Source organism: Neolamprologus brichardi, chromosome 5 (genome assembly GCF_056152115.1).
Source record: "Neolamprologus brichardi isolate AB-2024 chromosome 5, ASM5615211v1, whole genome shotgun sequence".
Taxonomy (NCBI): Eukaryota; Metazoa; Chordata; class Actinopteri; order Cichliformes; family Cichlidae; genus Neolamprologus; species Neolamprologus brichardi.
Genome location: NC_142108.1, coordinates 17,606,100 through 17,622,815, shown reverse-complemented (window position 1 = coordinate 17,622,815; position 16,716 = coordinate 17,606,100). Strand labels below are relative to the sequence as shown.

General features: G+C 38.5%; 1 protein-coding gene across 6 annotated transcripts in view; it reads right to left on the bottom strand.

Moving 5' to 3' along the window:
- Positions 1-16,716, bottom strand: part of atp2b2 (ATPase plasma membrane Ca2+ transporting 2) — a 124,712-nt gene that overhangs the window by 82,087 nt on the left and 25,909 nt on the right. For 2 of the 6 annotated variants that reach the window (XM_006783269.3, XM_006783268.3), the window contains exon 1: positions 6,545-6,767. The exons of the other annotated variants lie outside the window; for them this stretch is intronic. The gene's annotated coding sequence lies outside the window, so the exon portion shown is untranslated. Of the gene's footprint in view, positions 1-6,544; positions 6,768-16,716 lie in introns of those variants that run through there. 6 annotated transcript variants of the gene reach the window in all.

The window sequence follows — 16,716 nt, the reverse complement described above, 5'->3', positions numbered from 1 at the left end:
TAAGCCTCTGAATTACTTTTTAGAGTGTGTGGTGACCCTTGTAAATAAGGGAGCAGCCAAAAGTAGCTTTAGAATATTAACATTGCTGTAAACACTGGGTGTCACATTTAACTTTAACAAGTCCAACATGGGAAGCCTGCATAGGATTAAAAGGATCGCAGACTACTAGACCTCGTTCATCATCATCTAAGTCATACACAAAAAAACCCAAAATGTTGTGTGTGGTGGAAGCACAACATCTAATGCGAGCACTCGTCAGCATCTAATCCAAACACACGCTGTAGCCTGTCACCATTAGGACTTAACGTTGCAAGATTTAAACGTCTAAAAAAAATCTGTGCGGTACAACTAATGATCACATACAGGTCAGAAAACAAGCAAATAAAGCTGTTAATCCTCCAGCTGAAAGCTAATTAGCGCCAGCTGTGTCATCCATTTATTCATTTTATACAAGCCTGGTCTGTTTTAAATACTGGTCACAAAGAATTACTTATACCTATCAGATGACATATGCACACTTATGCACATCTTTGTGACATCAAATCAGTTCACAGGTATTATGTTTTAATGTCTACTTCTAAATATCAGAATATAACTATTCTACTTTTTTCCTGTCTTGTTCCCCACTTGGATTTAAATAAACCATCCCATCTGTCTGCCTGTGCTCTCTTTAAACTTCTCCTTTGTCGGCTCACCTCCTTGTGCCTGCGTGCTTCTCTGCCCACCAGTGGTTCATTATATAACGCTGGAATCTTCCTGGAGACGGACTAGAGTCTGTTAGGATCTTACATTAGGCGGAGTTTGACAAATGCATGTGACAAATTGGTTCTGTAACCAATCTCCCTGATGAGACCATGCACATCTACAAAACAGCTAAAATGTCTCAGTGTGGTGATATGTTTGTGTCACTGTCTGTGTCTCGTGTAGAAATCATCTGTTCAGGCAAAAGAATAAAAGGAATCATACCGATGTTCCAGGTTTCACTGAGAAATGGTCCAAAAATAGAGAAAGAGACAACGTTGAATTCAGCTGTCTGCGGGAAGATGAGAAGGCACTGAAATTGTGTAATACTGGCTGCAGTACGCATGCAGTAGAGCACATCTATCTAACTGTTAATAGAACAAAAGAGCGGGCTTACAAAAGCTTTACTGGTAGCCATTTTAGTCCACCAGAACCCATTTATCACCTGAATTAGCACCAGCAGCAGTCTGTTCAGTTTCACATGTTTCAAACTAGAACTAAATAAGCACATTATAATGTAACACATAGTTTTCTTATCTTGATTAAGTATCAAGATTAGATTCAATCTGAAGACTGAAAGGCAGAATTTGATTTGTTTTTGTTTTTCCCCTGTGGAAATTGGATGTACTGATAATTTAGACATATTAGCCATATATACATTCATTCATGTATATTTACCCATAGTTATAGTCTATTAAGCAAAATCATAGACCTCATAATTCTTATGTATATGCATATGCTGTATTCTGTGCATTCTGACACATGGACACAAACATGCCTGCACACACACACACACACACATATGGTATATTAACTTCCTACTGCAAGGTCACTGCTAGACGAAAAGAAAAAAAGGCTGCTGTGGCCCTCTCCTTGCTCCAGATGAGGCTGTAAAAATCATGAGGGAGTTATTGGGCTATTTAAATTCAACACATGGAAGCGAACTGTGATGTAGGAGAGTAGACAAGAGAAGAGGAGAGAAGGGAAGCACTACAGTTTCCTTTGACGTTTGCCTGTAAATACAATTTTTTCAAGTCATTCAAAAAAAATATGATATTTTTTATTATTATTGGAATTTTTTAAAACAAGTTGTTAAATGTTGAAACTGAAAGTTCGTAACTAATTTAACTTTAACAATAGTTAGCCTATATAACTTTATGGATCGACATTTCTACATTTGACAGCATTACATTTAATTTTATCTAATAATACTAATAATCTAAAACATATTTTATCATACTTTAAATTCAAGTATTAGGTACTTATACAACCATAAGTCTGAGATCCTTTAGTAACAGCTAACCTCTTGTTAGCTGTTACTAAATTGATAAACATCAACTTAAGCTAGCTTGTTCAGAGCCTGCCGCTACAAAAACGACACGATTCATGGACGACAGAAAATGTTGATGTTAAAATAACATTCTGATTTGCAATATCTTAGAAATGACTGACTGGTCTAAATAATAGAGTTGCTGATTAAAAACTATGGTGTGGATTCGATTTGATTTTTTTAAATTGATTTTTTTAGACTTTTTTTTCTTCTTCTTTCTGTCAGGGGCAATGTATGAAAAAAAACATTCATCTAAGTAGAAAGATGCACTTCACCACATTTAGTTTCCATCTGCAGTTAAATAAATGGAAATACACATAAAAACACATAATCAATAAACAAATTCAACACGTTCTATGCGATAATCCAAATATCCTAATTATAATTACAAATATTCATTACCTTCTCACAGAAATATCAAATACATTGAAAAAGAAAATAGAAAAAGCATCCATTTATCATGCTGCAATGATCAGTTCATGATGAATGAAGTTGGTCTTTTTAACCAGTAGTAGTAACCAGTAAAGCAATAGCCAAGACCTTATAAAAAGCTTGCTAACACTACATGTATGTGTTAGTGTTAGCAAGTGTGGCATCAATGTTTCTGCTGATGATATGATGGTAAATGGTAAATGGCCTGTATTTGTATAGCGCTTTACTAGTCCCTAAGGACCCCAAAGCGCTTTACATATCCAGTCATCCACACATTCACACACTGGTGATGGCAAGCTACATTGTAGCCACAGCCACCCTGGGGCGCACTGACAGAGGCGAGGCTGCCGGACACTGGCGCCACCGGGCCCTCTGACCACCACCAGTAGGCAACGGGTGAAGTGTCTTGCCCAAGGACACAACAACCGAGACTGTCCAAGCCGGGGCTCGAACCAGCAACCTTCCGATTACAAGGCGAACTCCCAACTCTTGAGCCACGTATGATATTTTATTGGGTTTATCATGTCACTATTCCTTTCTCCTCATAATGATTCTTAGCAGCGAAGAAAGCAAAGTAGATGAAAAAATACTATCAGAAGCAATGCAAACAATTTCACTTCAAGAGAATACCACATTCAACAAATGTCACGTGTTACACTGCTGTATTGGCACAAGCTCCTAGATGCAAGATCTGAAAGTTTCAGCCTTTGCTGTCCCATTATCAAACAGCAACGCGTGCTTCTAGTCCTCAACACACGGCTATCTATATCTCATTTCAACTTTAATTTATGGAATCAACAATTTATGGAATCAATTCAGATTATACACTTACACAAAGGAAAGCTGAGAAAATAACATCAACTACTAGCTCACAGCTCACCATGTCAAACACGTCCTGAATCACCAGGACACTATAAAAAGTGATTTCAAACAATCAGCAGGCAAGACACCAAAGATATGATCACTTACAAGACAGGAATAGACATGGAGGAAAAATTATTAGTTATTGTGTCATACACCTATGTACAAACCCACTTTGTGCTGTCAGATTTTCACACAGTAGGCGAAACTAAAAGTATTTTCACCTGAGAAAAATTTGGAAAGAAAAAACACTGGACTCTCTAATGTGTCACTACACTCAAAGCAAGTGTGTGTCAATGTCAAGTGGCTGTCTTCAATTGCTTCACACCCAGGCTTTCAACCCATCTTATGAACACTTGTTATCAGAGGTGCATTTTTTTTCACACTGTCTCAACAGCCAAAATATTTTTCTTTCAAAAATGTGAAAGATTTCATGACTGGAGAAAACAAAAACCATCAACAACAAAAGTGCTCAAACTTTTATTCCATCACCTGCAGCATTTCTACCTGCGAGGCTGTTTTCAAAGTGATTTATAAAAAAAAGTTGGCATGGATATGGTACCTGATATGAATTTGTCCTTAACAGAATACCTTTTCTATTTAAGGAGCTCAGCTTAATATATACAATATATAATTTACTTAATATACTTAATGTTTCTAAACTGCACATAAAGCACAATAAATCACTGGTCCATGGAAATTACTTTAAATCACACGTAGTGATTTTAAGTCAAGTTTTTCTTTGGTTTCATATTGGTTTTTAAATTACAGATCTTAAACTTCCACTAACTTGTACAATACACACACAACTGTATATCAATACTCACTAACCCTAGAAAATGATGGTCACCTCATTGGATTGCAATGTTTCTTCTTTCATTCAGTTTCATCTTACCTCTCCACCTTTTATTCTTGTTCCTGCCTTCGTTGCTGCATTTATTCCAGACATGATATTGTTTGGCTGAAGTAGAAGTAAGAATTGAATTTAAACTGGCTCAATGGCAGCCTTGTCCCTTTCAGCCAAATCCTATATTTATACTCAGGTTTTTAAAATAGCTTTCCTTCACTGACAGAAATGCTTACAAAAGAAAAATAAGCAATGAAGTTGCTATATGTTATCTATCAATTCCTGTCATTTAAGGCAAGAATTAATCACATTACATTACAGATTAGTTCTTTCTTAAGGTAAAATAGGGTTAAGGGTTAGCCTTGCTTACCATTTTTATTTGTCTTTAAGCTGTAAGATCCTAAGACATGATGATGACACAGCAAAAATAATGAGGTGCATGCACCACTCTCGGCTACAGAAGTGTATAAGAAAGCAGAGCAACACATGGATTGTATCTGTAGGTGATATGCATTGACTGTAATTAGCTATCCTTCCTAGTGATAAAAAAAATCATACAATGACAAAATAATTTATATTTACAGACAGGCAAGAAACTAAATGACAAAAAAGTCTTGCCACATGCAGTCTAAACTCATCCAATGTGCCTTGGAAATGATTGAACAGCTCTCTGAAAATCTTTTGGAAGGATGGTACGCTTTTTTCCAACGAGGGTGGAGAGCACATTCTGTGTGCATTTATGATATGACTGTGAAGGTCATAAATGGGAATCGTATCATAATACTCATACTCATAATTCAGTGAACCTCCATAGATGCAGGGAGGGACAATCATCCAGGAAAGACCACCACTATTAGTGTATAAATATTTCTTCACAGGTTAAAGGTCATTATACACAAAAAATGTATTAATTTGTAGGGACTCTTCCATCCTGGGGAACAAGTGGCTATGGAAATTGCTATTTGGGCTTTTTTGCGAGTTTCAAACTTGGTTAAAGTAATTACATTGAATTCACAAGGTTTACTCTAAACAGATACACAATTTGACACAACATTTTTAAATTCTCATGAATATGTTACTTTTTTTCTTCTTTTTGCCTCCAAATTATTCCATTTTTTATTTTTATGCACACATGTTTGCACTTTTATTATCTATGTCTTATTATCTGAACATAACGAGCAAGCAAAACATGAAGAGGGAAAAAAGCAAGAACACAGCAATAAAATGGGGACACTCTGCTTTTGAGTTGCCCGGCTGTCTTGGTGCAGTGGAGCTGATGGTTGAGGTCACACAGTCATCGCAGCCCCAATAGAGGCACGATCAATTTCCTATGACAGCCTATCTTAGAGTACAGCTGAATGATTGGATGGCAGACTTGCTGACTGACTGTATGAATGAATGCATGAATAACTTGGTGGCTATGCAAATGGCTGACTTTTTTTTTACAACTGTCACACTGACTGCATGTGAACCAAAGTGTCTGATTCTGGTTAGCCAACCAGACGAAAAGCTATTGACCCCGTCAGTCAGTTGCAGAGATGATCAGTCCAGTCAGTTGATCAGACAAGCAAAAATCCAATCAACTAACCAGCCAATGCAATTACCAATTCACTGACCACTGATTGGAATGTGCCACAGAGCCAGCCAGCAAGACAAGAAAAACTGACAGCCAACAGAGTAAGGAGGAGAAGTGATAATGTTCCCAATTAATTCAGTGGCCATGCCAAATAGTCAGTTGGCTAATGCAGTAATGACAGCAAACACATGATCAGCTACAGCAGTGAAACCTGCTACCATGCCAGAACCAGTCAGTAAGTATGACAGAGAAGAGAAACTGCAGAGTTTATTCTGCCAACAGATGGCCTGAGAGAGAGAAGAGGTGTGCAATAAAACATCTTTATCTACAGAAACTGCAGACAAGGGCATTTGATTCCACCTGAAAGTCAAAGACCAACACACAACATTGACCGGCAGAACTTATACAACATATCTGCATATTTAAAAAATGTCACCGCTGCATATATTATGCACGTGTTGATGGATCGTGCAGACAGCTCTAACAGATCTCCTCATCTCCCCTCTCCCTCTCTCACAGACCACCTGCTCCTAGACCATTTTGGATAACAGTACAGGGTTACATCTTTATCTTTGTCCTCTTTGTCACAAACCAGAGACACACATGGAACAATGTGTACAATTCAGTGTCTTCACATGCAGCTGATTTATTTAACAGAATCAAAAGCAAATGATCGAACCAGCAAACACACACAAAAATACCCGAAACAAAAGTGCTGATTAATTTACATTTTCATACATGAGCAACGCATACTTACATGGCAGAAAGGTTAAAAGCACCGTCACCGTGACGTGAAAACCATCCCACCTAAAAACGATACTGCAACGGCACATGCAGCAGGGGACTAGGCACAACAGCGACGTGCGATATGTGTGCGTGCATGTGTGTGTGAGTGAGTGTAGGTGTGCATGTGTGTGTGGAGACTCGCTAAGCTGCACTCTCACTGCTACTGCCTCAGCTGGGGCTGTCTCAATGCACAGCCTGTACCATGTCGGCAGGCAGCAGGGGTGGGCGTATGTATGTGTGCGTGCATGTGTGTGTTTGTGTGTGTGTGTGCGTGAGAGAGAGAGTATGTGTGTGTCTGTGGACAGTGCTGCATAGCAGATCTTCCACTATCTGACTGGATCACTCGAGATAGATAGACAGAAAGACCGATAACTGATTGATAAGAATAGAGAGGATAAAAGACAGGAAGGAGAGCATATGATGGTGAATCCTGTTCTCTACATCCCTGTGGGTCTCTTACTCCCTCTCATTGACATTTTGCCCCGAGAGCAGAACAGCAGGTCCACTGTAGACATGCATGTAACCTAGTTTTTAGAAATAACAGAAGAAGGAAGAGAGATAGGAAAGAAAAAAAGAGGAGGGATGGGCTGGTGGGACGTACAGTGAATAAATAAACGATGTACAAAAGAAAGGGGGGGCATTGGAATAAACAAAGTGAAAAAGGAAAGGCAAAGAATTTAGAAATTAGAAGGTGATTGGACAAAATTTGAAATGCCTTGAAGACAGAAACGCGATAAAAAGCTGTAGATGTAAAGAAGAAGCCAGTATGAGAATAAAAATGGAGAAGAGGGATAACTTTCAAGGGCATGCGTCATTCTTGCATTCTGCAGATCGGGATTCCCATATAAGACCCACAGACTTGGATACAGCTCACCCCAGTGGACATTATAGCTGCAGGACACAAGACCTTTGTGTAAGCCAGGCGCTCCAGAAGAAGGTAACAGCAACAGTTTCATGACACTGTCACTCATGTATCCCAGATCACAGCTTGCAGGGAGAGAGGAGGAGGACGAGGAAGAGAGGGTACAACCTCACACTTTTTAGTATGTCTTCATCACCCCCCCCCCCCCCCCCCCCCCCCCCACTCTGCCTATATTCCTGTCTCTTGCTCAATGTGTACATTACATTGTCTATCATGTTGTGTCACAAGTGTAATATGTAAATGTAAGATGTTATACAGAACCAGCAGGATTCCCACCAGGATGAAAACATGTTAAACAGAGGTGAGCTCGGCACATGAAGGCTTGGGCTGGGACAGCAATACAATACACTACCTGTTCTGACATACCGTACCAAGGGTATACTGTAGAGGTCTCAATTTTGCCTGCATGCTGTACACTGCAAAACTGTACCATTTGAAAAGAAGTGCATCCTGTTTTAACTGACAGGTTTACAGTCAGAAAACAAAACATTCAGCACAATGGTTGCAACAAACAGAGAAAAACAGGATAATGGCTGAAGTCTGCTCTAGACAGTTTTGCATTACCATCAGGTTTTCTTAGTAGTAATAACAAAACTCAACCAATGCAAGTTCTACACAATAGAATACTCAGACACAAGACGTGAGACACAGGCAGGTTAGAGACAAACAGCTCTTAATTCAGCTAGGATTCATTCACTTATGGTTGCACAATATCAAATTATGCACATACAACACCTTAACAAGTGCTTGTAGTCATGCACAATCTCCACTTCTATAGCATTGAACATTCAGCTGTGGAAGTAAGTATGGAAGGAGCACACGCTGCTTGCAGTGCTTGCAGTACTATATATTAAGACAATCTTTCCACCCTCTGATCACTTAACTAGGGTAATATCTCCCCTGACTTAAAAACTCTGGGTCATGTGGTACTCTAGTCTCCCATCAAGCAACAGAGTGCAGAGTAAAATTTTAAAGTTGAGACCTTTTCTAATGTCTGAGGCAAAAAGATGCAAATCCAAATACTAGTTGCCTTTATAGTTACATGCAGTTTATGTCCACCTACAGCTAATCAAATGCACTTGGTTAAATAATCATCAGCAAGTGCGAGCACGTCTATAAAAGCAGAAATTCAGACAGTTTACTGGTGGAAAGGTGATGATTCTGACTTATTCTGCAGCCACAGGACCCGGACACCTTACAGTCACTGAGTTGACCATGAACGACTCTGTATACCAAAGCATTCTAGAGATAAATGTGAAACCATCTTTCTGACAGCTAAAACCTAACTGAAACTGAATCGCGCAACAAGACAGTGATTCCAAATACAGCAGCAATACCTACAACAGAATGACTGACAGAGAAAAAACATCATTTTTACTTGTTTGTTTGGGAACAATGACACCGAATGTTTGAGTTGGTTTTGAAAATGAGATGCTTTTAATTACATTTTTTTCATCCTTAAGAAATGAAACATTACAATAACAAGAAATACTCATGACATAAATTTAATGGCCTTGTCCTTCAAAATGACAGAATATGAGAGCATCCTGTGTGGTGGGGAGTGAATGGGTGAATGGGAAGTAACTGCAGGGAAGTAAGAAGCAGATGTGTCTGAAGTGAAGAGATGTTTCTGGCAGGTAACAAACACAAAGCAGATAATGTGAATAGGATTATCTTTGCAAAAGTGGGGATCATGACTAGAACAGAAGAGAAGAGAACAGAACAGAACAGAAAACCTAGAATGGATCCATATAGTACTGTAGTGACTGGATAACTTTTCACCACATTTTATAACATTATTTCCTGTACAGTGACTTAGTTTAGTTAAGAAGCTTATGGTGAAGTATGGTGAGAGAGAGAATGAGAGCAGTGATGGGGATCAGAAACAGGCCCTGAATATCAATGCAGCACGTCTACAAGACTTCAGGGCTGCAGTGCACCAAAACCTGGGAGAAAGAGCACAGTAGCGTCACAGCCAATCAGAGCTGAAGGTGACAGTCCTGCACAGCTAATATCTGTCCAACAAACCATCAATAGTTTCTGCCACCTGGAAGAATCGTGGCAAATCATCATTTTCCTTGTCAGATTTTTCTGCAAGTGAAGTATCATGAAGAGATCCTAAGGCACTTGCTAAAAAGTAAGATGCTGTACTTTTAAAATGAAACTATCACTTGTCTCATTAACATGAAAGTCAGCTTTAGCTCCGTCAAATACTGCGGGGTAGTTAAATTAAAGACAAAATGCTGCAGGCTTGCCTTGCACCAGAGAAAACCCAGGTGTATTTAGCTTAAGAAACATTTGTGCCATAGGTCTTAATTAAATCACAACCATGCAAGTAGACTATAAGGCGCATTAGTATAATACTCTCTGTGATTTTCTATAAATAGCACCTTATATTCCATCAGTAAAAGCTCCATTTCCTTCCAGTTTAGGGATTTGTTAACCCGTAAAGTGTCATGTTTACCTCAGGTCAATCAGATATCCCATATAGTGGTTTCTAGCTCCTGCCAATAACCATTAGACTTATTAATTGCAGAAGCCTCAGAGTATCTCCTGAGTGCTGGAGTAAAATTAGACCAGCGCTGTGTCTATCTATGGGCAGGCACACATGCTTGCAGTTAATGAGATGACTCCCAAAGGTTTCTAACCTCTCTCAATGAGAGGTCACCATTATGCATCCCCAACTCTTATCTAATACGTTTCCCACATGCTGCATGTCTGTATTTCCTTTAAATTTAAACAGTTAGCAAAAGTGAAACCTCAGCTGGTCTACAACTGTGCTGTGCAAAAATCTTGAGACATCTTCCGTTTCTTAATATTTTTCTGGGGAATGGGAAAAAAAGTGCAAACATACATGAAAATACAGTACATAATATTTAAAACAAAGTCTGGCTGAATGTCAATATTTGGTATGGCCACCTTTATTCTTCAACATAGCCTAAACTCTGTTGGACAAGTTTTCTTGTAGTTTCTTTAAAGAGTCTTCAGGAATAGTTCTCCGGGTTTCTTGGAGGACATTCAAAGGCCTTCTGTTCTTTTCTACTGCTTCAGTAATATTAAGGTCTGGGCTCTGGGGAGGTCAGTCCATGACTGAGTGCCCCGTTGTTTGTTTTTCTATCCAGGTAAGTTGCTACTAATCAGATGCTTGCCAGATGGTATTGCATTGAAGATGAAAATATGACCGTATTTGTTACATGTTCATAATTTCATTAATGTTGAAATGCAGTTCCAAACTATGACAGAGCCTCCACTGTGTTTCACAGGTGACTGTTATCCTGACCTTCACCAAGCATAACTATTAATGATTTCAGCCAAAAATGTCAAACTTGGATTCATCCCTCCATAAGCCCTGTTTCTGCTGATTTTCAGTCTAATTCTCGTGTCATCTAGCATATCTCATTATTGTTGTTGACAGCCATCCTTCCACTGAGTCCATTTTGGATGAGGCTTCAGTGAGCAGTATATAGATCAACTGAAAGGCCACATGCATCTCTCATGTCCTGTGTCAGATTTTTTCTTAAAGACTTGGGTTCCTGTTATTGTTTCCTCTCCTCCTCTTGTCCAGTTTTCTCAATTTTTTTTAAGGACACACTCCACTTAATACAACAATATGACAAGTTTTGGGCTAAAAGCTCCTTGGGAATTACTTTGCAATTACCATGCAAAAATTGCTATTTTATGCCTGTCAAACTGTGTCATCTTTGCATTCTTCAAAGATTCGGCTAAAGAAATTGGAAAAAATTATATATTGTTGTGACAGGCAGTAGCACAGTGGTTCATCACTTCTGTAGCTGCCTTTTTCTGTGAATGATTCATAGGTCAATCTTAAGTGGGTAAACAAAAACAGACCTTCAGAAAGCCCAGGGATACTGCTCAAAACATAAAGAAACTGTACAGTATTGTATATTGATAAATATTGCTAGGAGTAACAGACTTTTGACTCTACATTTTGTTAAGCAAAGCATCCAGCTTTTTAATACTCTTTAATACTATGACTCCCAATTCCTAGTCGGCATAGAAGTCAATACTATCCAATTTTCCTGTCTTATTTATTCTATTCCAGTTCTTCTTCACTTTTATCTACTATAAGTCCTTTTCTGAGAGTAATTTTGAACTTATTCCAGCTCCCTAAGACTAATAGAAACACACATATACAACCCTGATAGTCACACAAAAACTCAAGACACCTACATCCACGTACTCATTCCAACAAACAGAGTCAGCGGACAGGGAGACATTGTCTGACTCTTGGGGTGAACTCGGTTGAATTGTCTTTAGCTAAGCTTCATGCATACAAAACCCAAAGGCAAGGAGAGACAGAGGACAAGAAGATATTACACAATGACAGATCATGCAAGCAATACATAAAATATCAGCAAACACTCACTGTAGCTCTTCCAATTTAGGCTGTATCCTTGGTGTCAAATACAGGAAGTTGGCCATCAAGATGAATTTAGAAATTGTCTTTCTATGCGTGCGTCTATGTGAGGACACCGAACCAAAAATGTGTCCTGTGCGGGAACACCTCTTTCCATGTTTTTTGCTAATCCTATTCTTTCCCAAGGGTCAACTGAGAAACAAAGATGGGCTCTACTGTATGATTCCGAGGGGTAGACCCACATGGAAATACACATTACCACTTTAATAATACAAGGCAGTATTGGAACAAATGAGAACACCTTTATACTTACAGTAGCATGTCAAGCATAAAAAGGGTGAAACAATATTCACAGTACATTCATTTCTGGTGTTATCTGGCTAGCACTGCATCAATCAGATTAAATAACCTGTTATTCAATGCTGGCATTCTGTGATATTTCACACTACATTTGCTGAGTCATTTTAGCAAGGACACAGGTTAGACTGTGAGTATTGCATACCTAATTCAATAGAATACAGTGTCATTTGTTGAATTGCATCACAGTTTAAGATGCAGAAAGTGCTCCGACATTTTGGCTTTGTGGCGATTTGTGACTATGTTGAATGAATGAGTTAACTGTTCATTTGTAACGCCTAACAAATGTAAACACAGAAGTTTAAGAAGGTTATAGAGAGTGTTGCTAAGAGCGACGATGTGGGTGCAATACTCACTGTTGACATTCGTAACTGCAATTTCTACAAAAAGCAGGGGAAAATGTCCTCTCAGCTCAATGAGGTTGGGATTGCATACACCAGCTGTCTATTTACATGTGTCTTTAAAATTCAAATTAATCTTCTTTTCTTCCTTTGATAATTAGTAATCCATATAAAAAAGAACAACGTAAAAGGAGAAGATTTTATTTTCTGGACTTGTCACTCTACAAAATGAGCCACTTGTTTAAAGAAGCTATGCCAACATATACAGTTAGGGTATTTGTTAGGAAGAAGTCTATTTTGAGCCCAGTCCTGCTGGCAGAACCCATCACCTGTCTCTGATTTGCTACCCCCTGGAAGCAAAGCTTTAAAAGCAGAAACATTGCTCCAGTGATAACCCCACAAAGCAGTCTGCTCTAGAAGCCTGTTTAGCTGGGCGGCATACAGATGAGAAAAGCTGGATGTCCAAAGCTATTAATCTAAACAACCTTGCTCTTTTTATTCCTTTACAACTCCTCTTGCTCCTGACACACATACTCTCTCCTAAATAGCCATATATTCAGTCCTTGTTCCTCCATTTCCAAGGGAAATTAATGGGTGGCTGAGGTGTGGTGTGAGGATTAAACTGTGCCAGAAGATTAATCAGTAGTGTACGTCTGTGAGCTAGACAGCTCCAGATAGTTTATTAAAAAAAGACAGGAACATGCATATGGATAGGTACAGTGGGTAGTGAATGAATACAATTCATCCTCAGCCGAGTTTAACATAATGAATCATGGCTTGAATAATGTAATGAGTGTGATACTTTTTTACTGTGTAGTATTTTTCCATTTTAATTTTATAAGCACATTCTAATAGATTATTACATTGCCATTCTCATAAGATCTGCTTGGTTAGTCACAAACACAGTGATTATCAATTAATATCCTCATAGATCATAAATAAATAATTTAACCGTTTAATGCAGGGGTGTCAAACATAAGGTCCAGGAGCCGGAATCTGCCCGGAAAAGACTCTAATTCGGCCATTGGATGGCTTTGGAAAATGTGAAGGAGGACATAGATTTCAGACCTTTACTGTATATTTTATTTAAGTTTCACAGCTTTTCACGGTCATTCATACTATACCAAAGTCATTAGTGTACACCAAAAATGCCAGATACAACAACAATGACACATATTAAAACTCATATACGTAAATTGATAAATCAATAATTCCTTTTTTTAATTTGTCAGAATGCTTTGAAGCTGTGATAAATGGTATAAAAGTGCAAACAGCTGCCACTGAGGAGGTTTGAAAGAGCATGTTGAGTACAGACAGAGGATAACAGGTTCAAAATTGCCTCAACATCAGTGGCCTCATTATCCATGATTGGCCACTAATGGACTCCATCAGCTGCTTTAAAATGATGGGAACTTTTAAAGGGCAACAGTTTTGTTTTTTTCTTTGTTTGTTTCATTTAAAACAGCCAGTTAATTTAAACCAAGTAGTTACAATGATAGACAGGAACAGGGAGGACGAACACGAAATACAAAGAAGACGTTCCGATTAGAAGAGTGACAGAGAGGCAGCACTTGCCTTGAATGAGAAAGAAGCCTGAGAGAAATTACCTGAATGCATGGAGAAGAGTGCGACCTATCCAATGCCTGCTGACACTCAGATGCTTTGTAGTCTATTGCCTATTTGTCTACAGTCAGAGCTTGGCCTTTCGTTATCTATCAGCCTAAAGTAAATGAGCAAGGGTGCATTGAAATGTGGATTAAATGTAAAAGTTAAAAACGAATGTTCCAACAGAAAACATTCTTTGAGTATTTTTTCTCTGAGTCCAGAACTGCAAATCCCACCACTCAACTGATTTGACTGATTCACAGCATGAAGCAGTGGTTTCCAGGAAAACAATTGGCCCACTGAGAGCTCCGAGGAAGACTAACAATTCGACATCAGAGCCATGGGGAGGGGGATTAACAGCTTTTCTTTTTTTTTGTTTTGGCACCAATAATCCAAATAGAAGAGAATGATAAACTATTTCTTGGCACCACTCTACCTTTAAAACCCAGCAAAACCAGTAGGCTGGAATGTCTACATACTGTACCAACGTTAATGTAAAATGATATTAGATTCAAACTAAAACGTTGGTGTCCTGGTAGATCGCCTATCAGATTTGAAACAGGGCATCACTGAGCTCCTGGATAGTGTGAGGTGAAACCTGACGGTGTCAGGTGGAGTGAAACGCATTGCCCCAGAGGTGTTCTGCTGGATTTAAGTCAGGCGAGCGTAGGGATCAATCAGTGTTATCAATTCCTTCATCCTCCAGGAACTGCCTGCATAGTCTCACCACAGGAGGCCAGGCGTTATTGTGGACCAGGAGGAACCCTGGACCCACCGCACGAGTCTGACAATGGGTCCAAGGATTCAGACCTTCTATCAATGGCACATATTCACAGGTAATCCTGGAGGAGTTGGACTACCTGTTCAATCTCTCCAGTCCATGTAGCTCTTGTTCCTTCACCTCTGAGAGAAATAAAGGTTTTGTTTTGGTGAGGTGTAAGACTCAAGCTGTGCTACATGATTAATCGGTTTAGCATGTCTGTAAGCATTTCCAGGCAATTCCAATCTTCTTGTTACGTCAAACACACAAGTTATTTCTGAGTCCAAATACTCTGTCACTTTTCAAAAGCAAATAAAAACTGATGCACTACTGAACATTTAAAAGGTTTTAGGTACGCCAATATATCACTGACTAAAAAGCAGATCGAAATGTTCACTCTGAGTTAAACAGTCTTCTCAACAACACTAGACAATGTGTATTAGGTCAGAACAATTTTTAAGTTGCTAAAAGTTGACATAAAAAACTAAATATCAGACACTGAGTGCAAATAAGCATGCTGATCATGGTCTGATGGACTGCCGTGAGTAAAAAAAAACTATTACACTCGTGATCTTTTATCTGCAAGAGAGATTCACTAATACCTCATGGAGCCACACACACAGATCACAATTACCTGTGATATTAAGTGGCTAAAGCAAAGTCAAGACTCCCTAAAGAGCTGGTCTTTCTTCCAGTTTTTTAATAAAAAGGTTGACAAAGTCAAATTTCTGGTGAAGCCACAACCTCTCCTCTCTGTCTGATATGTACAGTGGACAGACAGCAGAGAAGAGGCACTATAGTGGAGACAGTGAACCCAGGTCAAGTGAAAAATAATGGTTTTCAGCACTTGTTACTGAATATGCAGCGAAAAGCTTTGCAGGTACTGTGAGTACTGTCAACCTGACAATGCTACTCTCACCACTGATTTAGTCCACTATTGAACAATAGCACAGTACATTTATTCCAATACTGAAGCAGAATTTTAAAATATATAATAAGATACATAATTTACTTACTTTAATTTACAATATTTTATTCACTTATTTACTTTTATTTTATTAATATAATTAATTTTGTATTACCCTAGGCAATAATTATTTTGCATAATAATAATAATAATAATAAAGAATAATAATAATATGTAAGGGGCAGTAAAAGTGAAAATGTTGGCCACCTCTCTGTACCTTAAAAACCTACCTCAAGGCTAGGAAACAAACTTTTGGCAACAATAGACAAAAATAAAACAAAAAAACAAAAAGAGTCAAATCATTTTTCAGAAGAATGTAAAGTTTCTGTAAGAGGGAATTAGAAATACACACCTTCTCTAGGTTCTCTTCCTAAGGCTTAAAGCTAACCTGTGTCAGGACATTTTAGCAAATTCTGTGTATCAGATCCGTTAAGCAGCATAAGGCATAAAAAAGTTCCATAGGAGGTAAGTTAGGTGGGACAACAAGTTAAGGTTGGGACTATTACCTGTAAAGGTGGAGTTCAAATGCAAGTCTACTTGTTCTTTCTTTAGCTGAACTAGTTTTATGTTTGTAAGGTACATAAAGAAACCTCAATGATGGAAAAACAATCAGTCAGCTCTTTTTTTTTCTCACCAAAAATGTCCAAAGTTAACTGAGAAATGTGCCTGGAATATCCCTACAGAAGAAACAGAAGAGGAAAGAAACTAGATATACAAGACAAGGATACATTCTTTACTGGAAAGGCAACAATTTACAGTCCCTTCACAGAAATAATTACTTGTAACAGAATAAACAAGACAACAAGGGTGTGA